A 23,250-nucleotide genomic window follows, 5' to 3' on the forward strand; every position below is an offset into this window, starting at 1 on the left:
CATTTGATAGGCCCCTAAAACTTGCTGTTTCTCAATGGATACTTAGTACCCTCTGTTTATATTCATGGGCTCAGGGGTCCAGGCATGCAGTGCAGAATTATTCAAGAGTTTAGGACTTCAATGAAGATTCCTACAATGCAGAGCTAGGACTAAAAGTAAGTAAATTTGTGTTCTCGATATCATAGGAAATGTATATGCTATTAGGTTAAAGTGTTTGCACTCAAACATTCCTTTGCAAAGAACTCACATAGGTATTCACTTGAATTGGCTGGTCAGTAAAGTTCTGGTGTCCGTAAGAAACATTGTATCAAGAAGGATCTTTAAACGTCACAAAGGTATAAAGTCCTGCAATTTTCTAGTAGCAAAGAAAGGAAGAGTACAAATCCATCCTGGTTTTAAAAATCACAAGAATGCCCAAAAATGTGTGAGGATGTTTAGCCTTCAACAGAATTTACCTGTGCACAGTAGAATTTTAAGTCTCTTACAGTCTTGTTCCTTTTGCCGAGAAGAATAGGAGTCTTTTTTGTTTGTTTGTGGTAAACGAGCAGTATTACCAATGCAAGGTCCTGAAAAGGGCACATTTATGTCCAAGTCATGGCGGTTCTGGTGGCATACTGTTGCAGAGTGAATATTATACCTTTGTGTAGATTACTTCCTACTCAAATGCTAGTCTTCACTACCTGACAGTTGTTCCAGTCCAAAGGATACAATCAATACGTGAGATTGTTGACTACACAATTGAAAAGTGTCCTCCGATGAAGACTATACTTTCTGTCCTTCAGAAGCATGGCTAGATTTACTTGACACCCATTCCCAGCATTTTTCTAGTCCTGCACAAGGCTACTGCAGAGTCGTCTACAGAAGTGCCAATGGATAAATTGGAAGGCCCGGTTGATCCAGTCCTTTTCAAGGTCTGTGGTCAGAAAGTGATCTGTGCATCTAAAGCTAAAGTTGTTTCCCTCACCGTCTGAACCAATTCAGATGTAATCCACAGCTGCGGCATTGTATTTAAACAAGAAAAGCAAACACTGGTTGCTCTTGATGGCAAACCTGTAAGATTTGGGATTACTGCCTATCAAGTAACTTGTTTTGATATGTAAAATGTAAATATAAAGTTCTTTAGCCGGTTAGTCACAGAAAATCATGCATGCTTTATTCATCAGGAGGCCATCAAACATACATTACACAGCTTGCCTTCTTACCAATATTATAGCACTCTAGATGCCACGATTGCTTCCATAAGCAATTACTCCAATAAAATAGCTGAATCCTTGTCCACTACAGAGGGTTATGCTAACAAATTGAGAAGATAGGTGTGTGCATGTTACGCTCTATACGTGCTTCATCATAAAATTCTCTCATTGTCTGTAAATCGGCTTAAAGTATCCTTGAACCGTCTTCACCCAGAGGGCCCACTTGCACCTTCAGATTTAGAAGCAATTAGAAACATCTTTATTTTTACCCACATCATACGTGTATTTTAACAGGCTCATCTTGAACGCTATTCCCTCATTATTAAAACTAGCACTAGCATGGAATTTAATATTAAAAGTCTTAGGTATGCATCTACTTCCTTTAAGACTTTATATAAATGTACCTTTAGAATCTTGCTTGAAAAGAAGCTTCACAAAATTATTTAAAGACAATAAATTGTAAGATCTCAACTGTTGTTTATATAAAACAAAAGCCTTCTAACAATCATGTTAAACTTGTTGATTCTGCATTTTTTCAAAACCTGGTCACTCCATCACAGAAAGCGTTTCACTTCTTGAATGTTTTGAATGCTAAGGTACTATAACAGAATACATGTGTTATTTAAATGAGTCACCTGCATTGAGAGGGTTACATTTGGTCAAAATTCAACTGATAAGGGTTGTGTTGGAATGCTTGGTTTGACTTTAAAAACATTTTTTAACTTCCCGTTCCAAAATGTTGGAATCGAAGACCGTGACAATTACACAAGACATTCCCTTGGACCTGTCCTCCTGGTTTATTTTTGTAAACTCTATGGTCAGTCTTTCATGCATGTGTCATTTTCTCAGTTTGCAGTCCTGTGCTCCATGGAGTTCTACACTTTCTGAAGAAGCGGAACGGGCAGCAGCTTTTTATTTATACAAGCTTTTGGTCTCAAGTTTTTTTCATTTTTTTTTTCACTAGAGATGCTAACATACTCTGACCATTTAAAAAAACGATAAAGACTTGTTTAGATCATCTGCTGTAGTAGTAATCAGCTATGACATACCTACCACTCTAATTCATGAATAGTTTTTAGCACTGCTTGCCTTTGTTTCATGCATTCATTCAATTCAGTTGTTAAAGCTCAACCACTTCTTCTGCTTGAAGAGTTAGCAGATATAGGCTCCATTTTCAATTTAGCCTTGCACGGTATTCTGCTGTAACAGGGTAGTGATAGGGACAGATCCTTTTCTTACAGAGTGTTTGTTTCTGAAGAGTATATTGGCTCTGCATGCAAGTACCCAAATATATTTGAAAGGCTGTAAATGAGAGGACAGCACACACCTTCACCAAGCACAACTGCCTGCATACTGATGAGAGTTAAGACATAGGTTGCCAAGCCATTCTGAGAAGCTTTGCTTTGTCAAAAGTAGGCTCACAGCTCCATCTCCCAGGAAAACTTTGCTCACACTCTCTTCACAAGTATCGAAAACAAGGACAGTCAACAATGGTGAATATAGTACATTCTTAAAACTGCAGTTCACGGTTGATATCTTTCATTGAATCAGATGCGATTTGCCCTCCTAGTTGAGACACACAATGTATGGACTATATGGGCTCTGGAATTCAAATCCTTAGGGTACATCAATGCACAGTTGCATAGCAAGAAAAAAATGATACTATTGAAACTCGAGAATTTAAAAGCAGTCAACACTGAATCTGTAACTCATTTCTTCTTAGTGGTAAAATGCTTTGTCTTGTGATGTGTTTTTGGACAATTATATTTAATATACTAAATTATTTTTGACCTTTTTTCTTCACAGTTTAGTCATCAAGAAGTATGAAATTCCAGCAATAAGAAATGGACAAAGAATTCGAACTAAAGACCTTAAGTGCTTGCTTTCTGCAATTGACCAGATACACCAGACTGTCTGCATTATGTATGCAACATTGAATTTTTATTATTTTTACCTGAAGTCTTTTCGGAATGACAAACCTGTTTTTTAAAAGCCTATTTTTTCTCAATATACATTTTTTAAAGGTTTTTAAAATTGTTTTTATCTGGTCAAACAGAGATTTTTAACGACCTTATTTTTAATTTGTATAAAATTTACACCTGGTTTTTTCAAATGTCAACAAACTGCAAGCATCTGTTATTAAAGGTCTTAAAGTACGTTCTTGTATTTAGTCAATTTGTTTTCGAAGCCTTTATGCACCACATTCTACAGCATCTATCCTCGCAGTGTGAGGTCTCCGTTGCACTCACCTCCTCAAACTGAAGTCCCAATGTGTTCTTGTCCAACTTTAATGGAGGCTACAGAGTTCCTGCTCTTGGATACAAAGCAGAATCATCCAACTTAGCTGTTTTTCCTTTGGACAGTTTTCAGCTTAGCTTTTTTCATTTATTGCACATCCTGATTAACTTCTTACCTTTCAGCAGTCGTGCAGCTAGTGATCTTGTCTTACTCTGCTTCATCTATTGAGGGGCACAAACAACTCCTGTGGCACTTGGTACAATGCAATTCCGTGCATGGTTTATTTTTCATTAGGAGCTTTCAGAAAATGACTATAGGAAAGATTCAGGGTTCCCATGTAATTCAAAGATTTGTCTACATACCAAAATGACGTGGTTAGCTTATTTTTCCTGACCTTTTCACCATTATTTAACAGGTTGATAACCTGGCCAAAAAGTCCAGTCTCCATTTATTTAGTTTTAATATTTCTTTTTTTGTTTTTTTCAAGGAATAATAATAACACTGTTACTTTTGCAGTGGCTGAAACCACCATAGAGACCACAAGTCAAGCTTGGCCTAACACACTGATTACCAACCTCACTTTAACTTTCCCAATATCCACTGCTTAATCCTCCATTTTACCTTTCAATGGCATTTGTAGGTGAGCATAGAGTACCTAATTCTAGGTAAATATCATTAATTCATACAGTGTAAGTATTACATAAGTCCAGTAGTGCCCTTGAATGTGTTATCCTCTTAGGAGACTCCCCAGTGGTGCTGCAGATGAATAGCACAGTTTTACTGTGTTATTGCTCCAAGTTTTTAAAACCCATACCTGTGCCGTGGCTTTTAGCAGCATAACTGTGGTGGTTTGTACCTGGATATGGTGAAAGAATTATTGTACCACCTAGGTTCTGCCTTCTGTTACCACAAGAGTGTTCAGAGTAGGACAGACCTCAACAACGACTATGAATCCACACTGTTAGACTGTGCAGACCACAAGGGCGTCTTTTGCATGCATATAGACCCATGCGTCCACAAGATACTTAGGAGCCTGGATTTGGATTGACAAGGCACCTCAGTGACCCTGCTCACTGCTTCCTTTCAACCAAGAGACTTTCCTCTTCATTGCCTTCACCATTCTGCCTTTTGCCTTAGTCAAAATCAGGCCATCATGGTAGCTATAAGATCTTACAGCACAGATATATTCTCTTGTCACTAAAGGAAACAAGCGCTCAGTCCAGACGTGTCTAGTATTTAAATTACTGATGAACTGATTTGACGCTCCTAGTACTGTAAATACTTTGAATGATTGTAAATTCTGGTTTTGGCATAATACCTGAGCCCCTCACCTTCTTCTGGAATCAGTACTGTGGACATTCAACTTAGGAGCACATTGAGGGCCAGATTACGAGTTTGGCGGTGTGGGAGTGGGCCCGCCTGCCGCCACCGCCCCTCTCCCACATTGCCATGCCCATGTGCCTGCCTTCCAAATTACGACTTTTACAGTCACTGGTGGGCAGTTCTGTGGCGGTGCCTATGAAATGGGAATGCCAAAGGCAGTACCTGCACGGCATGGACTGGTGCAGTTCATGTCATGCAGGTACTGGTGTGCATGCAAACAGAGTGGCACAACATGTGACCCCTGCCTACACCCCATGGCCCTGAGGCAACAGGGGGCACTGTAGGGCCCCCTTTGTTTCCTCTCCACCACGGTTTTCATGGAGTAGTAACCACCATGAAAACCGCGCAAAGAGGAAACTTATAATATGCTTGGCGATCCCGCCAAGCATATTGCGGCCTCAAGTCTGCCGCACCACAGCTATGGTGGCAGAAAAAGCAGTTTACACCCATCGGGGATGCCCCGGAAAATGGTCGAGAGTGTGGGGGAAATGGAATGAATACCGTGGGACTATCTGTGAACCGCCAGGCGAGGCTTTAACCCCTGAGGGTAGTCCATGATGGTAGAGAGACCTGCCAATATGTTTGTGCTCGGCACTGGGGGGGGAGGATGAAGGGAGTGGGGGTTTCGGAAGCAGGGACTTGAACAATATTGAATGACTTTGTACTGTACACAGTGTCTTAAGAATGTATTCTGTCGAACAAGCGGAGAACCCGCCACGTTTTCTGGTGCCGCACCACAGCTATAATCTCGGATTCCTGGCTGTTGCGGCAGTGAATGGCGGTTTGGCCGCTCAAGTTGTAATAGGGTGGTCAGTCCGCCGGTGCCGTGGTGGTTAGACTGCCGTGCCACCGTGAGTTAGGTGGTCCACAGACCGCCAAACTCATAATTTGGCCATTAGTTTGTATTTATCTCCTGTCTCTCCTTCTTTTGCTGATAAACTAGAATATCATCTGCTTTTCTCACTTTGGCTTGGTCTGTACTCTGTTCTTTCATGTGCTTTTCTAATCCCAAACTGTAATTCGTACTGTTAGGTCGACTTTAGAGAATCGTTTTTCTCTGCTTGAGGAAGTTGAAAGAACAGCAAATTTCCTTCGAAATCTGAACAGGCTTTGCAAGTTGATTTGGTCATTCACCTTCATTAACATAAATCGAGTGGTTCCCGTTTGTGTCACTTTCGAAAAGTAGTATGCACATAAAAATATGAACAATGGATTTCCATGTTTTCCTAAATCCTAGCGCTTCATCCCAGATTAAAAACACCAGGTGGCACTTTTCTACTGCTGCCAACTCTGGCCTTGTAATTCTTTGTCATGCGATTCTCCCTGAAATCCATTTGCTGTAAAATATGTGCGCCCACCTAGTGTGTCCCAGGATCTCTGTTTTCTTAAAACATGTTTATAAAGAAAATATGCCCATAAGAAGCACATTTTCCAGTTTGTACTTTTCTTTGTTTGAAAAAGCAATTCCAGTCAGCCACATTAATGCTACACTTCATTTGGCTGCAAACACTACTGTACTAGACCTTTTTTAAACTCCAAAGAAAAGGGAAAATTTAGCCTTTAGTAGGGAGACACACACACATGCATTTTGCTCATTGACATTGCACCTTTAGGAAATGTTATATTAACCATTTAAACAGGAGTTTGTAAAGTGTGACAACTCACCTGTGAGAGTCTCCAGAGGCTGTCAGCCTTCCTATCATGGAATGCAGGGTGAGTAAGGCAGTTAATGTTTTGCTGGCCTTTATTGTCTGAAACCCTTTATTTTCAACAGGTTCTTTGTTTTATTCATATGTTTGTTAACCTTGTTTGGATTTTTGTAATTTTGTTTAGATTGAAGTACCTATTTTTTCCACTTGAGGTTATTTTTCACCTTTCCTTTGAGTCACTATGCTGGCTCGTTTTGACCATTGACCATTGTGTGGAGGAATGAAGTCCTGAAAGGATAAACACAACATTTGTGTCGCCGGTCTCCCGGATTCTCACTCAATCATGGAAGTTTTAATTTTGTTTGGAGAGGCCATATCAGTGAGTCTGATAGTTTTCTAACCCCAGATTAGTCACCATTTGAGTATTCCACCAGGCGTCGTACTGGATCTGGAAATGTCTTCGCGAGGGGCCCTGTGCGCCGGCGGGTGGTGCCAGCGGCAGCATCGACTTTGTTCCGCACTAGAAGTGACCTTCGCAGGCAGCTATAGGCACTATCCATGCGCTTTGACATCTGTTCCTTTCTTTATGCGCCAAAGGACATGGATCCAGAGCTACCTCTCTATGCCCTAAGACTATTTTTCCCCCAAATCTCTTCAGTGTGCAAGGGAATATGCCACCTCTAAAATCTACAGGGTTCAAACCTTGTGGGGAATGTCGCAGACAAATGTCTGTATCTGAAAGAAACAGGTTAGTATTAGATTCCTTACCTTAGAATATCCCCAGGCGTCAGTCTGGATCCGGAAACTTTTGCGTAGCAGTACCCCTGCGCGTCGGTAGGCGTCGTCTGCAGGCGTCCCCTGCGGCTCCGTGTCGTCGGCGTCGTGCGCCGTGATGACGTCGCTGGAGTATATAGACGCCGCCTCCGCGCGCTGACGTCAGTTCTTCTTTTTTCCGCGCCAGTTAGCGCAGATCCGAAGAGCAGTACTCCGGTCTTTTGACCTAAGTTTTTGTTAACTATAACTCTTTCAGGTGCCGGTAGGATGCCCGGTTTTAAAAGTTGCGACGGGTGCGACCGCCTGATGTCGGTCACCGACCACCATCGACTCTGCCTCCGGTGTCTGGGCGCGGACCACGACGTGGAGTCCTGCGTCGACTGCCGGGCCTTGACGGGCAAGGCTAGACGGGAGCGGTCCCGCAAGCTGCTCGAGCTCCGGGTGTCGGCCCCACGTCGAGAGCGGTCCCGGTCCGGACGGAGGTCGAGGGAGCGGTCGAGGGAGCGGTCGCGGAGCCGCCACGAGCGCTCCGGAAGTCGTCACCATTCCTCCGGTTCCTCAGGTAAGCGACACAAGAAGTCGGGGCGTCACCATCATACCCCCGACGCCCGCGCGATGCGGCCGGGGGTTCGGGTGGCCCCGCGGCCCCGCGTGGGTCGCCGACGCCGCCTGCTCCATACCCGCCGGTCCCTGGGCAAGGCGCGTCGCGTGAAGAGGTAGAAGAGTTCCTCATGGCCATGAGGGCGCTTTCTCCTCCGGCGGGGCCTGCGGGCCCGTCGGTCCCGTCTGGGGGCCTGAGCGGTTCGGGTGCACCTGCCCCGACGAAGCCGCCGGCGGTTCCGGCCCCGGCGCCGCTGGGCCCTTCAGGGTCGTCGCCGGCTGGTCAACCGGCCTCTCCGGCGCCGATTCCATCGGGGCAACCCGTGGTGCCGCCTCCGCGCGGTGCCGTGCCTCCGACGCCGGTTCCGGCCGGCGTCGGAGCGCCGGCGCCGCGCGGCGCCACCCCCATCCCCTCTCCGACTCCGGACGCGGAGTCGGACCGGCATCGTCCGACGCCGAGTCCGGCGCCGTTGGGGCCCATTGGCTCTGAGGAGCCGGTCTATATCGTTGACTCAAACTATGGCGATGAGGACGATTATGGAGAGGGTTGGGAGGGGTCTGAGGACCCTCTGTCACGAGCATGCCAGTACGACGTGGACTGGGTAGGTGACTTGGGTGAGGCCAGTGGTCTGGACGAATCGCCTAACCCTGGGTTTGTCTCGCCCCCCACTGTGGCGTCGGAGGCTGGGGCTGCCTATTCGGTGGTACTGATGAGGGCTGCCAAGGCTTTACGCCTTGAGCTCCCCGTCGCTAAGGTGAAGCCTAACATCCTCACCGAGGTATTCAAACCGCAGTCATGTCCACAGGAGCCTCTGCTGCCATTTAATGACGCCTTGACGCATGTCCTTTTGGGCACATGGTCCAGGCCCGCTTCCGGTTCACCTGTTGATCGGAACGTTGCCAGGCGCCACCGTCCGTGTGCGGATGACCCTGCCTTCCTGTCTACCCATCCCTCCCCTGAGAGTCTGGTGATCCAGGCCTCCACTTCCCAGTCCGCATTCCCGACGGCCCCGCCCGATCGGGAATCTAAGCGGTATGATCAGTACGGCAAGAAGGTCTTCTCGTCCCTGAGTGCGGGACTGCGGTCTTGCAACACCGCGTGCCTCTTGGGCCGCTATACCCACTCTCTGTGGGATACGGTCGCAGAGTGCCTGCCGCAATGCCCGCAGGAGGTACGGGACAAGCTCGGCCAGGCTTTGGTTGAAGGCCGAGACGCGGCGAGGTACTCCATACGGTGTGGTCTTGACACGACCGACTCGCTGGGCAGAGCAATGTCCACGACGGTGGCGATTCGTCGCCATGCTTGGCTGAGATCCGCCAACTTCTCGCCGGATGTCCAGAATGCCCTGATGGACATGCCATTCGATGGCAGTCGCCTGTTCGGCGACAAAGCGGACAACGCGCTTGAGCGCTTCAAGGACTCCAGGGTCACGGCCAAGTCCTTGGGTCTCTCGACCCAGCGCCAGCAAACGGGTTCGTTTTGCTCCTTTCGTGGCCACGGAAGGGGCGGTCCCACACGTGCTGCCAGCCACGCACCGCAGAACGCTCCTCAGCGCGGTGGCGGCCGTGGATTCCGCCGTGGTGGCGGTCGGGGACAGCGGCGAGGTCAGTCCACACCTCCCCCCGCAGCAGCCTCCAAATCCTCCTAGTCCGAGCTTTCAGGCCCATGTGACGCCAGTGGGTGGCAGGGTTCGCCATCACCACTCCCGCTGGCGCACTATCACATCGGACAGGTGGGTGCTGCAGCTCGTCCGAAGGGGCTACTCCCTCCCCTTCGAGACCACTCCTCCAGCCATGCCACCGCAGAACCACCGTGTGTCGGGGGACAACTTGACACTTCTGCAGGAGGAAGTTACGGCCCTCTTGGCCAAGGGGGCCATCGAGCGCGTTCCTGGGCCAGAAGTAGGGTGTGGTTGCTACTCCCACTACTTTCTGGTGCCCAAGAAGGACAAAGGGGGCCTACGTCCTATCTTGGACCTACGGAACGTCAACGGCTTCCTCCGGAAGGAGAAGTTCAAGATGTTGACTTTGGCTCAGGTCTTGGCTGCTCTAGACCCGCAAGACTGGATGGTAGCGTTGGACTTGCAGGATGCGTATTTTCACATCCCCGTCCTGCCGGCCCACCGGCGTTACCTGCGGTTCACGGTAGGCCACGAGCACTTTCAGTTTATCGTGCTCCCATTCGGCCTTACCAGCGCCCCACGGGTGTTCACGAAGGTGATGGCGGTGGTCGCAGCTCATCTGCGCCGGTTAGGGGTTTCAGTCTTCCCCTACCTCGACGACTGGTTGTTGAAGGCGGGCTCGCCCCACACAGTCGTCCACCACCTCCAGATGACGGCAGACCTCCTGCACGAGCTGGGGTTTTCCATCAATGTGCCGAAATCACACCTGTGTCCCTCTCAAAAGTTCCTTTTCATCGGAGCGGTTCTCGACTCGGCGCAGTTTCGGGTTTATCCTCCGGAACGGCGGGTCCGGGATATCCAGGCCTTGATTCCCATCTTTCGGCCGTTATCCCGGGTTTCGGTCAGGTTGACGCTGCGGCTTCTGGGGCTGATGGCCTCCTGCATCCTTCTGGTGCATCACGCCAGATGGCGGATGCGGGCTCTGCAGTGGGACCTGAAGTTTCAGTGGGCCCAGCATCAGGGCAACCTTTCCGACCATGTCCTGATCTCGGAGGGCACTGCGAGACAGTTGCAGTGGTGGCTTACGGACCGCGATTGGGTCAGAGGCAGATCCCTCTCCCTTCCCCAACAGGAGCACGTGGTTGTGACGGACGCGTCCCTCCAGGGCTGGGGTGGCCACTTGGGAGAGGCGGAGATCAGAGGCATCTGGTCTCCGGCGGAGTCCCGGCTCCATATCAACATGTTGGAGCTGCGGGCGATTCGCCTAGCACTGAAGGCATTCCTCCCCTTTGTCAACAGGAGTGTAGTGCAGGTGTTCACGGACAACACCACCGCCATGTGGTACTGCAACAAACAGGGCGGTGTGGGGTCGTGGACCCTTTGCCAGGAGGCCCTGCGTCTCTGGCAATGGCTGGAACGTCAGGGCGTGACTCTGACGGTTCAACACCTGGCAGGTTCTCTGAACGCCAGGGCGGACGAACTCAGCCGTCGGTGCTCGGTGGATCACGAATGGCGTCTGAACTCGGACGTGGCGAGAGGCCTCTTTCTGCAATGGGGAGAGCCTTGGTTAGATCTGTTCGCCGCAGAAGAGAACGCGCAATGTCATCAGTTCTGCGCGTTGGAGTTTCCAAGACGGCACTCGCTCGGCGACGCCTTTCGGCGCGAGTGGAGTTGCGGTCTGTTGTACGCCTTTCCGCCTATACCACTTCTGCCCAGAGTGCTGAAGAAGATCAGGCACGACCGGGCCCATGTTATCCTTGTGGCTCCGGACTGGGCTCGAAGGTACTGGTATCCCGAGCTACTCAGCATGTCAGTCGGTCCCTCGATCCGCCTGCCCCTTCAGGAGGACCTTCTGTCGCAGCAGCAGGGGACGGTCCTCCACCCGAACCTGTCCAGTCTCCACCTCCATGCTTGGAGATTGAGCGGCGACAGTTGAGGCCATTTGACTTGCCTCCTGAAGTCTGTGATGTGATTCTGGCAGCCAGGCGTCCCTCCACAAAGTCGGTATACGCCTGCCGGTGGAACAGATTTGTGGCATGGTGCACAGCAAAGGCTGTGGATCCCCTTTCTGCCCCTCTTTCCGAGGTTCTCCTCTTCCTTCTTTCTCTTGCCCAGCAGGGCTCTGCTCTGGGCACTATCAAGGGCTATCTTTCTGCCCTTTCCGCCTTCTTAAGGCTACCTGATCAGCCATCTTTATTCAAGTCCCCTATTGTACTGAGATTCTTGAAAGGCATCACGCACATGTATCCACCTGCTCCGTTCGTGATGCCTCAGTGGGACTTGAACCTGGTTCTGACATTCTTGATGTGTGCTCCCTTTGAGCCGCTTCATTCCTGTCCTCTCCGTCTTCTCACTTTAAAGACGGCCTTCCTGGTTGCCATCACCTCTGCCAGGAGAGTGAGTGAGCTCCAGGCTCTTTCTATTAAACCTCCTTTCTTGTCCGTTCATCCTGACAAGGTGGTTCTTAGGACTAGACCTTCTTTCCTGCCCAAAGTGGTTTCTGCTTTTCACATTGGGCAGTCCATCACCTTACCCTCCTTCTTCCCGCCTCCGCATCCTTCAAAAGATGAAGAGCGGCTCCATCGTCTGGACCCAAAACGTGCGCTTTCATTTTATATGGATCGCACACGCCAGTTCCGGGTGGATGACCAACTGTTTGTTGGCTACGTGGGTGAGAAGAAGGGAAGGGCGGTACAGAAACGAACCATCTCTCGGTGGGTCGTCCTGTGCATCAAAGCATGCTACTCTTTGGCTCGGAAGGAGCCTCCTGTTGGGCTGAGGGCCCATTCCACTCGGGCCACGGCGGCTACTACTGCCCTGGGCCGGGGAGTTCCTTTGCAGGACATTTGCCAGGCGGCTACGTGGGCCTCGCTGCACACCTTTGCGAGGCATTACTGCCTGGACAGTCCAGTCCAGAGGGACGGCTTCTTTGGCCGTTCGGTCCTCCAGGATTTTCTGGTGTAGGATTGTATTGGTTCGCAGACCCACCACCGGGGTTGGTATTGCTGGGGTATCTATTCTAAGGTAAGGAATCTAATACTAACCTGTTTCTTTCAGATGAACAAGTTACTTACCTTCGGTAACGATATATCTGTAAGAAACAGTAGTTAGTATTAGATTCCTTACCGCCCCGCCCATCCTCCCCGTTCTGCGAACTGATACCTAGGGTTAAGGACATCCCTTTCAGGGCCCTAGTTTCAAATGGCACCAGTGTTGGTTCTCACATGGCTCTGCGTGTTCTGGCGCGGAAAAGCTGTGTGCAAAGAACTAACGTCAGCGCGCGGAGGCGGCGTCTATATACTCCAGCGACGTCATCACGGCGCACGACGCCGACGACGCGGAGCCGCAGGGGACGCCTGCAGACGACGCCTACCGACGCGCAGGGGTACTGCTACGCAAAAGTTTCCGGATCCAGACTGACGCCTGGGGATATTCTAAGGTAAGGAATCTAATACTAACTACTGTTTCTTACAGATATATCGTTACCGAAGGTAAGTAACTTGTTCGACTGACCCACACATAGTTTGGCTATGTGAGACCACGACCCTAAGGTCTGTAGTGACTTCGCCTTGATGCAATGCAGGCCATTCAGAAACTGGGAGATGTACGTAGCCAAACAAGGTCCCATCTCATGACTGGTCGAGGTCCAAGTTGAGGGACTGGTCCTGCTGCTGAGGCCAGTCCTGTGACAGATCGTCATAAATTAAATTCTCTGGCAAATCAAAGGGAAAAAAACCCACAAAAAATCCAAGCAGGACTTGCTTCCGTCCTACCGCTCTTGGTCTCCAGAGAAAGCATGATGACGTCATCGTGCCTCGAGATCTCGCTTGCAAAGCCATTCCACTTCTGAGTCAATTCCTACTCTTGTCCAGCGGCAACATACATTCCCAGGACTTTTGACAACACCCAGTAGATTAAGGAATTCAGTGAAGCCATGCTATGTCTTTCCACACATTACTTGCTTCCTCTGCAGCGCCCAAAGAAAGCAGAGGACTCCAAAACTATGCTATTGTGGGCTGGTCCACCCTTGGCGTAAGCTGGAACTTCTGGATTTTTTCCGGGCTCTAGACTGACATCTTTACCAACTCCCTCTATGGTGCCACAACCCACACTGAAGCATTGCCCACTGTTGCTGAGATGCGCCCCCTTCCCCCCCCATCTTGATCGAGGCCACACTGCACCTTAACTGTGCTACAAACGTTTAGCCACCCTTCTGATTTTAACACGGTGTCTTTGTCCTACGGAAGAGATTGTCCTACATGAATTGTTTGGCACAGACACTGACAATGATGGTGGGGATGATTTTGCTCAGCCGTATCGGGAGTATAATTGGTATGAGGACATCCAGGTTGCTGATGGTATGCATCCTTTCTCAGACACTGTATTGGTTTCACCTCTGGGCCCTGCCTTCTTCACCATAGACCTGCAAAGGACAGCAGAGTTTCTTTATCTTCAGCTTCCTACCCAGGAAGTAAATATCAATGTCTTGACAGGTGCTTCAGCCTGGCCAAACAAATTCTGCACCCCTTCAACCTTGTAATGAGGCTCTAATACGCTACTGGGGACCTTGGCTAAGCCCTCTACAGGTCCCATTGTCATATGGCAAGTTGCCAGAAGCCACTGCCCTGCTCAGTGTATCCTAGCCTTTCTAACCCAGCACTCTACTCCGTAGACCCCTCTGGTACAGGCTTTGGCAAGTAAGTTTCACCTGAATTTATTCCAGACTACTACCCCTGAACGGGAGTCGAAAAGTATAGAGACATTTGTTGAACTACTAACTGTGCCCTTTGCTCTGTGAAAGCCAGCTGCCTTCTAGGTTGCAACTCTCTCACTCTGTGGGACCCAGTAACCAGATATTGCCCATGATTCCGGAAGAAGCTTGTGCTGTTCCTATGCAGGATGGTTGTGATGTGGCCAAGTTTACTATCCACTGCAGGCCTGACACCACTGACATGGGTACAAGAACCATAGGCACCAGTGTGGTCCTTCACAGGCATGCATAGATACAGCCCACTGGCTTTTCGGGGGGGTAGTACAGGCCATTCCTATGAACATGCCATTCGACTGTTCCAGTCTTTTTGGGTACAAAGCAGATTCGGTCCTGAAGAGCTTTAACGACCGTAGGGACACAGCATGCTCCCTGGGCCACTCTGCTCCTCCACACCAGCTGCATCAACAACTCGGCCCTCTCCGTGGTCATGGTAGGGGCTTTCATCAACAAGTCCAGCCAGTGCAACATTTCCCCCGCCCCCCCAATCTTTTTGTGGCTGCTATACCCACCGATAGATGGACTACAGGGCAGCATGCGGCCCATTCTTCCACCCCGAAGCCTCTTTAGGGTCCCTTGATTGCAGACAGCACCCTGTTTGGGGCAGGATCTGACATTTTCTGCCAGGGTGGAAGGCGAGAACTTCGGACAAGTGTGCCCTGCACATTGTTATCCATTACACCATTTCTTTAAACCTTCCATCATCCTCAGAAAGGCTGACTGACCACAATCTGTCCCTGTTGCAGAAGGAAGTGCAGGTTCGTTTTTGTCAAAGGAGCCATAGAGAGGTGTTTATACCGGAAGTGAGTCATGATTGTTATTCCTGCTACTTCCTGGTGCCAAAAGACAGATGCCTCCATCTCATCTTAGATCTCCACCCTCTCCATGTCTCCTGAAAAAGGACAAATTCAAGATGGTCATCCTGGCTCAGGTTTTGTCTGACCTCGACTCTGGAGACTGGACGATAGCAATGGACCTGTGGGATGCTTATTTCCACATCCTCGTCCTGCAGGCCCACAGAAGCTATCTGCGATTTACCATGGACCAGGAACATTTTCGTTTGGCTGGGCTCCCCTTTGTTCGCACCAGTGCCCCATGGGTGTTCATGAAAATGATGTCAAAGGTTGAAGCACACCTTCAGAGAGTGGGGATCATAATTTCCCTTACCTCGATATATAAGGAATTGCCTCAACAAATGGCTGTTGAAGGCAAGTTTCCCCCAGCCTACTATCACCCACCTCCAGACTACTCCAAACATCATTGTGGTTCACTATGAGCGTGCCGGAGTCACACCTGGCTCCTTTGCAGATGCTCCCCTTCATGGGAGCCATTTTGGACATGGTGCATTTTCATGCCTGTTCTCCAAAGAGGTGAGAGTCCAGGACATTTGGCCTATGATCCAGATGTTTCAACCTGTCCTAGATTTCAATGAGGATGACTGAGGCGGCTGAGACTGATGGCCTCTTGCATCCTGCTGGTCAAGCATGCCAGACTGCATATTCATGCTCTGCAGTGGGATATGAAGGACCAGTGGGCACAGCACCAGGGTTATCTTTCTAATGTGAACTGTCAAAAGATCTACATGGGTAGGTGCAGGACTGCGACTGTCAGCGGCAGACCAGTTTTCTTAACCAACCCACAGCTCACAGTGGTGACTGATGCATTGCTTCTGGATTTGGGAGGACCCTTGAAACAGGTGGATATCGGAGGCCGGCTCCATGTCAACCTCCTAGAGCTATGAGCTGTCTATTTGGGGTTGACTGCCCTCCTACCATCCATCAGGTTTTGTATGCTGTCGACCCTGGAGAGTGGGTGGTAGCGATGGACCTGCTGGTGCAGCTACTCACTGCAACACCACAGCCATGTGGTACTGCAACAAGCGGAGCAGAATAATTGACCCTTTTCTAGAAGGCTTTGCAGCTCTGAACATGGCTAGTTAGGCAAGATGTTTTTGTGGTGACGCACAGCCTGACAGTTTCCTTGAACACCAGAACGGACACCTTGCCAGGCGTTGAGCTGACAATGCCTGGCATGGTGGTGCAGGGTCTGTTCTCAGGGCTCGACAAATTCACTCGCCCGCTCGCATTTGCGAGTGAGATTGATTTAGGACGAGCTATTTTTAGGTCTTACTCGCCCTTTCTGGCGAGTAGGAATACAAACTTGACACTTGACCTCTGCCTCTGAAAGCAGAGGAAATGTGACAAGATCGGAAGATTTAAAGGCATCTTTATTGCTCACAAAGTAAATGAGCAATAAAAATGCTTTTAAATCTTGTTAACTTGTCACATTTGCTCAGTTTTCAGCGTTTGAGGTCAAGTTCATTTAAGTTAGGTCGAGGAGATTTTGTAGTTTACTAGACCTGCAGGTCTAGAGCATTTTTTATGATTTGTCGAGCCCTGTGAGTGGGGAGGACAGTGGCTCGATCTTTGTGCAAAAGCCAAGAACGCAAAATGTCAGCGCTTTCTAGTTTCCACAGTGTGTCTCCCTCTGAGATGCATTCGCATAGGGTGGAACTCGATTTAATAATTCTCATGCCCAGAATTCTAAAGAAAATGAGCTCCGACCAGATCCAAGTCATCATAGTGGCCCCAGATTGAGCACGGCGTATGGTAACCGGAACCCCTGAGTATGGCGTATGGTCTCCGGAACCCCTGAGCTTGAGCACCTGTCCTCCTTTCAGGCTGCCCCTTCGGGGTGGTCTTCTGTTGCAGCATCAGGGCAGGGTTATGCATCCGAACCTGTGCAGCCTACACCTCCATCCTTGGACATTGAACGACAACAGATGAGACCTTAACGACTTCCTCCTGAAGTTGTTGATGTTATCTTGACAGTCGGGTATCCCTCAACCAAATCTGTATACGCCTGCCGTTGGGATACGTTTTGTGACTTGGCGCACTTCTAAACAGATTTACCCATTTCATGCCAAACTGTCTGAAGTTTTGTTTATGTTGTCCCTAGCCCATCAAGGTGTTGCTTTGGGCACTGTTATAGGATACCTCTTGGCTCTTTCTGCCTTTTTGTAGTTAACTGAGTAGCCAGCCTACATTGTGATGAGCTCTACCACGTGGCTACTATATGTGCCCCACCCCCTCCCTCTTCGTTTGTCAGGGCCCAATGAGATTTACATTTAGTCCTCAAATTCCTCTTGTGAGCACTGTTTGAACCTTTACAACGATGTTTTCTCAGGCTCATTAGCCTCAATACAGTCTTTCTTGTCGCCATAATGTCGGCACAGCAAGTGAACAGGTTACAGGCACTGCCTTACACCACTTTGTATCCAGACAAGCTGGTTCTGGGGACTCAAGCTTGGTTGTGACTCCCTTTCATTTTGGTCAGAATATCAAACTTCAAGAATTCTTTGCTCTGCCTCATCCTTCTAAGGAGGATGAGAGACTCCATCAGCTGGATCCAAAAACTGCTCCCAGCTTTCACATTGTACCAGAAAACCTCAAATGATCAGCTGTTTAGTTGAATTTCTGGATTCACGGAAGCAAAGAAATACAAGGCTGTGCAGAGTAAGACCATCTCTCGCTGGATCGTACTGTACATTAAAATCTGCTACGCATTGGCACAGAATCAGACCCATGCAGTCTTGCGGGCTCATTCTACCAGTGCCAAGGCTGCCGTTCCTGTTGCAATATGTGCTGCATGTTCTCGACATTTGTCCGGTGGTTTGGTGGGCGTCACTCTATTTGTACACAAATCACTGCTGTCTGAACACCCAGGTCAGTTGAAATGGGCCTCTTAACCGTTTGAGCCAGTTCACACAAACCACCTCCTTGGAATTTCTGCTATGGTATCTATTCAAAAGGTGAGGAGTCTGCGGTTAGAAGTCTGTCGGTTGAAAAAGTTACTTACCCTCTGTATGTAATGCTTTTTCTTTTGGAGACTATATCTAACCTCAGATTCTTTACCAGCCCTCCCATCCTTCCCGCTGTGAACTGGACTCTTTTTCACCTTAAAAACTCCCATGTTAGATATCTGCACACTGGTCTAAAAAATCTGATGTTAGATTTTGCAACTAGTCAGAAAGCAACTGATGTCCGCTGGCATGGATGGCACCTACATAGGCCCACCCACATCACTTCTGGTGTGGAATGACATTGATGCGGAGCTGATGGTGCCACCTCCCGGTGTGCTAGGGTACTACTGAAGATTTTCCAGATCTAGTCGAACAGTGATAAGGGTAGAACTTGGGGGTACATTCTTAATGTACCATCTTCTGTGGATTTCCTACCCCTGCTGAAGTGTCAGTCCACAGAGGATGATTCTTGAGTGCCCAGAGCTCTGGAGTGCATAAGCACTCCAGAGCTCTGGGCACTCAAGAATCATCCTGTGCATCCTGTGCACTGTCTGCTTTGCCTCCTTCATATCCTAGCCATCCCCTCCCAGTGCTGCCTCTGTGCCATGGAAGCTTAAAGAAAAGAATCAATCCACAATTTCACAGTCATCAGACTCCTTGGAAGAAGAAGGAAGATTGTCATTCACTACCCTTAAAAGAAAGGAGTTGCGACAGGTCCCATAGATCTGAATCCTCTAACACTCCTAACAGAATATTCTTTCGTAAGCATTTGCCATGAGTAGTAACACCGATCGCTGGGTTTTCCATCCCCTGCAGTAACCCTGGTAGAGCACCTAGAAAGCATGAACATTGAAGATTGAGTTCCTGTTTTGGATCACTTCTTTTAAAACCACTGGTTAGCCGGCTGGTAGTTCTGGTTCCAGGTCTTTTAGAGCCTACTATGCATATATGCTTCACTTTGGCCTCCATTAAACAAGTTAACCAGTGGTTAGAGTAGCAATACACACCTAGAGTGTGATCCTCCTCTTTTAAGAGAAACACCACCCCATGACTTCTTGGTGGAATTAGTTCCCTGTCCTACTTAGTCGGGTCCTTCAGAAAAGTACAAGTGGAGAATGGGCACTGTAGGAAATAGCACCATTCGGCCACCACCTTGTGAGCTGCACGCCGAACTGCACTTTTACACTGATATGGAATCTTTTGAACGCTTTCTCAATTTGATTCCAGCAGAGGATAGTGAATTCAGACATTGTGCATGAAGTAATGTTGATTATAGTTCAAACCATATGTGTAACCAAGGACTCTTTTGATTTAGCAGCACATGATATTTGCCATGGCTAATCAATGAGATGTATCCAATAGCTAAGGCTCAATTCCTTGGCTCAATTCCTTGACGCCTCAACTAAAACATTATTGAATGCCTTTCTTTGGGTCCTCTGTGTGAAAAACATATTGACGAAAAGAGCCAATCTATGAGAGCAGAAACTAATAGTTGAAAATCAGTCTAGAAAGAACAGTATTTTCCAAAAGTCCAGTTTAAGGGATAAGATCAAGGCAAGCAGCTTTGCCATATTCCCTTTTACAAAAGGCAACGACAACAATGTCGAGAATAGCACAAAAGGAATATTATCAGAAGTCGAAATCTTGCAAAATGATGAGCTCTCAACAGTCTCTCACTGCTGTGGTAAAGGGTCCTTCAGTGATACAGTGACTTACACCCTCTGCTACCACCAGTGGGTGGAACATTTCAACCTTGTGCCCACCTGGCACAAGATCAAGAGACAATGGGTATTAAATATTGTCAAATCAGAATTTTTGTTCTTCTCTGCCTTCTATTTATTTGATAATATAACAACTATATCATCTGAAACATGTAGATCAAGAGATAACAATTGCCTTCTTAAAGAGAGTTAGCCAGAGAGTCCAAAGAATGCAGAAGAACCGGGGAATATACTCCTAGGGGGTAGATTGATCAATCTTTCACACAACGCATCAAGCCAACTTTCTGCGCTGCATGAAAGAGAAACACGCCGTATTTAACTTTATACCACACGTTCCTGTCCTTTCCTTGCGCTGGGGCACTTTTGGCTGCCTAGCGCCAACGCAGGCACCTTTGTGTTATGGTGCAAGGGTGCCTACGTTGTAGGCAGGATTGTTTTGTGCAGGAAGGGTCAACTTCCTACACAAAAACAATCTTGAGAGGCATTTTTAGAATACAGCACACAGAAAAAAGGAAAACACTAGGAGAAATAAAGATCTTTATCCTTGTTATGTCGCATCTGGGAGCCGTAGCATTTTGACGCATTCCCAGGTCACCCACGAATGGTAAAACCATGAGTAACATACCCAAGGAGGCCTTGAGTGTCTGGATAACTTTCACTGGTTTTGCCACGTAAAACCTTGATTAATATGGGCCCTAGACTTTTATACAGAGAAGTCTAAGCCTGAAGTTTAGCCCCATTTCAGGCCTCTAGTATTCTAAAAAACGGGTCAAGGAGAAACTCTGCATGTTGGCCCTTCAGCAAATCTTCCCCTTCATTTCGCCAGGGAGACTGAATGACATAAATAAGTCATCAAGCTGCTATTTTCACACACCCATCTACGTGATGCATCTCAGTTTCTGATGAAGGTTTCCAACAGTAGATCCCTCACAATGTGAATATTCCTAGGTGCCAGACTGAATCTGGGTAATTTCCGAACACCACTATGACGATAATAATGAAGATAAGAGCCCTTACAATTACAAAAATGTATTTTTGGAAATGCAGAAGTGGGCTGGACACCTCATCAGCTATTGACCTTTCTCTCCTTAATGTTGCTATTGCAGTGATTGGGAAGGCAGCCTCAGCGGTGATTCAAAGGGCAGCTGAAGTCTTCGATCTCACCTTACCAACCACAGAGGTAAAAACTAACATCCTCACTGAGGTCCTTCACACAGACAAAACTAATCAGGAACCTGTCCTCCCTTGTAAAAATGCTCTGTCTAATGTACTTACTGATGAGCACCAGGATCTCGCATCCCCAGTCTTTAGATAAGTCACAAGTCAGTGTAGGCCTGCTACTGGGCAGCCAAACTTCCTCTTCCAACACCCCATCCAATAAAGACTGGTGATGCAGGTGTCTACAAGAAGAACTCTATCCCAACGTGTTCCCCACCACTCTCCAGGAGAGGGAGTCGAATCATGGAGACATTTGCCAATTCTTGTCTGCTAGTGTTACCCTCAGATCAGTCCGCGCTAGCTGCCTTCTGAAGAGGTACTTGCATAGATTGTGGAGCAGAGTGGGGGACATGTTGCCAGCTGTCCGGTGTCATCCAGCCAACCCTACAATGCCCCATTACAGACAGCCAACATTCAGCTAAGTACTCACATACGTTTGTTTTTGGACACTTCTGTTTAGGTAGACCAGTTGGGTCCATTCTATAGCTTCGGCACCCTGCCTGGATTCGCTCCACTGGCTTTTCAAACATCATCCAGCAATCCTTAATGGATATGCCCTTTGATGGCTCTAGGTTCTTCGGAGCGAAGGCAGACTGTGCCTTAGAAATATTTAAAGAGAGCAAGGCCACTGCATGCTCTCCAGGCCTAGCGTGCCTGTTCGGCAATTCCCCCAGTAACTTTGCACCTTTTGAGGCTTTGGCAATGGATACCAGCAAGAGGTAATGCCAGTGTTCTCAACAACCGTATGCCTATCAGTTCTTTCGCGGTGAAGGCAGAGAATCATGCTGACAGCGTTCAGGCCCCCAGGTGGAACCCACTACTCAAACCCACTCCCATCCTCCTGCAGCCAGGCATTGGTGCGTAGGAGTGTCGCCCCACTTAAATTACCCCCAAAGATGAAAAATAAAATGGTAATTCATTACCATTTTATTTTTCATCCTTCCATCCTGAACCAAGCGTAACGACAGTAGCAGGGAGGAGGGGTTTGGGCTCTTTGTGCACTTCTCAAAGTTTGCATCTCCCTTTTGCCAGTCGTCTTGCGACAGCCAGCCAGACATGCACAATTGGAAACATCTAACCCAGGTGTCTTAAGACAGCTGGGTTAGAGTTAAGTGCAGGACTTGAGGGTGCTGGAGAGTGCCAAGTGAGGCCGCTCCCTCCAATCAGGGTGCTGCTCTAACAGCATGAGAGCAGCACCAGAATTGGTTCCCACACTGCATCCAGTTTCTGAGAAGAGGTCTGGAGCAGAGGACAGAAGACGGGTCAGGTATGTTTTTTAATATTATTTGCACGTGTCTGCCTCCTCCCTCCCTGTAGATACCAGTCGCCACTACCGGCAGCTGCCGCAGAACTGCTTTATATCACCCTCGTAGGCTCGACAACACCCTGTGGGAAGACACATTACCTTCTACTTCCCCAGGTGGGGGAGCATCACATCTTACCAATGGTTGCTCCAGTTTTTGAAACACGATTACTCTTTACCCTTTCAAGTACATCTCCTCTGCCTGTGACACCCATCCTGCAACACTTCTCTGAGGACCAGTTGTCCATATTCCAAGTAGAATTTCAAGTTCTCTTGGCCAAGGGAGCAACAGCGAAGGTGCCAGAATTAGAGATTGGGACTGGCTGTTACTTCCTTTTATTCTGTTGCAGAAAAAAGGATGGTGGTGTTGGATCTGCAGGATGGCTGTTTTATCTTCACTGAAATCCCTCATACATGACCTGCATTTTCAGGTAGGTCAAGTACACTTACAGTTATCTGTGCTTCCCTTTGGCCTTACCAGTGCACCTAGGGTGTTCACAAAGGTGGTGGTGGTGGTCATAGTTCATCTGCAGAGTTTGGAAATATCAGTCCTCCCAGCCCTAGACAATTGGTGGCTGAAGACAGGCTTGCCTCAAACATTCCTGAACCACCTCCAGACGACAGCTGATTAGTTGACATTGTTGAGCTTTTCCTTCACCATGCCGAGTCACACCCGACTCCTTCACAATGGCTCCTGTTTATCTGAGAAATTCTGGATACAGTGCTCTTCTGAATCTTCCCCCACCAGGATATTTGGGCAATGATCACAATGTTTCAACCCTTGTTCTGGGTTTCAGAGCGGGTCTGAGGATGTTTGCACCTTGCTTGTCAAACACGCCTAGTGGCAGATGCGGGCTCTACCATGGGATCTGAAGTCTCAGTTTGCTCCACACCAGGGGAACTTGTCAGATGTCATCCTGGTGTCAGAGGAGACTGTGAAAGACCTGCTGTGGTGTTCATTATTTTAATGGTAGATATT

At 48.3% G+C, this 23,250-nt stretch overlaps 1 protein-coding gene across 1 annotated transcript in view; it reads left to right on the forward strand.

Annotated features, from left to right (window-relative positions):
• The window catches only part of YBX1 (Y-box binding protein 1), a 107,724-nt gene extending 104,374 nt beyond the window's left edge, over positions 1-3,350 (forward strand). The window contains exon 8 of the mRNA XM_078643043.1: positions 3,000-3,350. The gene's annotated coding sequence lies outside the window, so the exon portion shown is untranslated. The remainder of the gene's footprint in view (positions 1-2,999) is intronic.
• The last annotated feature ends 19,900 nt before the right edge of the window (positions 3,351-23,250 follow it).

This window comes from Lissotriton helveticus, chromosome 5_1 (assembly GCF_964261635.1).
Source record: "Lissotriton helveticus chromosome 5_1, aLisHel1.1, whole genome shotgun sequence".
NCBI lineage: Eukaryota > Metazoa > Chordata > Amphibia > Caudata > Salamandridae > Lissotriton > Lissotriton helveticus.